This window comes from Cupressus sempervirens, chromosome 4 (assembly GCF_028749045.1).
Source record: "Cupressus sempervirens isolate cs-2001-9-10 chromosome 4, ASM2874904v1, whole genome shotgun sequence".
Classification (NCBI taxonomy): domain Eukaryota; kingdom Viridiplantae; phylum Streptophyta; class Pinopsida; order Cupressales; family Cupressaceae; genus Cupressus; species Cupressus sempervirens.
Genome location: NC_143121.1, coordinates 104,968,057 through 104,970,540, shown reverse-complemented (window position 1 = coordinate 104,970,540; position 2,484 = coordinate 104,968,057).

The following is a 2,484-nucleotide window of genomic DNA, read 5'->3' as shown; positions in this document are numbered from 1 at the left end:
TGAGAAGATGGCCTTGCCCTTCCCTAGGAGTTTCAAAAATGGGAGACATTAGGTAAGAGAGTGAAAATTTTACTATTGCTTCAACGCACATGACACAATTGGAAATGAAAATTTTGATGCTAATCATTTTGTGATAAGGGAGAGAATAGGGATGATCATTGTTACTATCTCTTTAGTAGTGGATTTTTGTTTTCTCTTGAATTTGGTGGTGGGGGATCAGTGGTAATTCTCCTTGGATATTCCTTCTTATGATGTTAGTGACAAGTGTTACTCTTTGAAAACACTTGTATAATCTTTTTTAAATTATTAGATAAAAACAAAGAATTGTAAGTATTAAACATGATTAGCCTTTAGTTCCTAGAAGATCTTTATTTCCCCATCAATGCATTTAGAAAGTTAAGTTTTAAGAAGATCATAAATAGAAAAAATTAGAGAAGCAATTTAAACATTTGTATTGATTGGAAACATGTGAGTCTTGAGTTTCCTCTGCCTTTTAAAGAACGTTCCTTAGATAGCATACCTAATTCCACATTCCATAAGAGTGTCATTGCGCTAAAGATTTAGGAAACCAACTGCTCTAAGATAAAGCTTCCTGGTCAATAATAATCTAGCCCATTGAGGTACATAATACTTCTCAATTAAACTTGTGTTAATTCAGTATTAATTTTGTAATTAACTACAATTTCAGTATCTGTGTATAGGGGGTGACTGAGAAGCTATTTGAAGTCCAATTTGAAAATATATTTGTAAGGATCTCGACCAAAGTTCACAACTTTGATGATTAATACATTCATTTAGGCTAGAACCTCACTACAAAAAAATAATATATAAAAAAGGTAGTGAATAACGTCATGTCTAGACCCAAATCAACCAATGAAAGTCAAATCAGCATAATCTGGAACAACAATGTATGCATTGAGTGGGTTGTCATAGAAGAGCTTCAGAATAAAATTCATGTCTAGAATTAAAAGACATTAAAGAAAATTTATGCTTGTGACGCAAATGGCCATTCAAAATTGAATATGATTACAATATGTGAAATAGCATTACAAGAAATTGTAATGCTCTTGTGAACATCGTGTTAATTCTTGTAAGAATCCCTAAGATGCTTGTTATACTCAAAATTTTGTTGAAATTGAATTAATTTTTATCCTGTCGGTTAATTGGCTTAGGGTGATATATGCTTCATGGATGGAATAATGAGTTCATGATTAACTATGTATTAAGATTCATAGCATCTTCTAGTTATTTGCAAAGGAAATTTATAAATTAAGCTAATGTCATATGGCTTGCTTGAGAAAAATGTCAGTGTACTTATTGATGGGTACTAATGACTTTCCACATTTAGTTCTTCAATATCCTATTTGACAAGCTTTCCATAGACATTTCTTTGCCATACTAAGTATTTTTGAAAACATATTTGAGTAGAAGCACTATAGTAGATACTACATGATGTTTTAACAAATAAAGTAATGGGTTAAAGATTATTATTTCCAAGGTATTATGTCATAGTATTTTAATTGTAATGATCTTAGAATAATGATATTCTTGAAGGTAACTTTGACATGTAGCAAGAAAGACAACCTACAGCCAAGGCTATATTGTGCCTACAACCAAAGCCATAAATGCTCACAGCCAAAGCCACTAGTGCACATAGCCAAAGCCATGGATGCTTATAGCAAAAGTTACAAGTGTTCGCAGAAAAATCCATGAGTACATGAATTCGATGATCACAATTGTTTAGAACTATTCACCAAAAATAGCTTCTTTGCAATTTTTGAGAAATACTAATAAAGCAAAAAATAACATCTACTAGTTGGTAGACATAATGGCAACTCTCTAGCAATTGAATTTAATTTCATACATGCACATATCTAATTTAATGTCATACACAAACATATCTAATTTAACATCATACATGAACAAACATATAATATAAAATGATAACCAATAATGTCATATACATTAACAAACACATAATATATTATGATAACCAATAATGTCGTATATGAACAAAAATATCATATATTAACCAATAATGTCATACATCAAATATAGAATGTCATATGTACATCAAATGTATGTTGAATATGTCTCTCTGATGCCTATATATATACATGGGGAAACAAACAAGTCTCTCTCTCTCTCTCTCTCTCTCTCTATATATATATATATATATATATATATGTATGTATGTATGTATGTATGTATTGAATATCTCAACTACATCTTTTCCTTCCCACGAGGGGAAGGAAACAAGTCTCTCAACGTCCTCTACCGTTGTGTGGAGGGAGATAGTGGAGATGGCGGGGCCCTCCTGACACACTCACTTGACCTCTTGTTGAGGCTCTTCTCCAGGTCCAACTGATATAAAGAAAGTAGATATGAATCAATATTTATTATACTTTGAAATCAAATATATGTACACCCAAAATCAATTATTTTCCTACTACCAACAAATAGTCACTCTGTAAGTCCACCTCA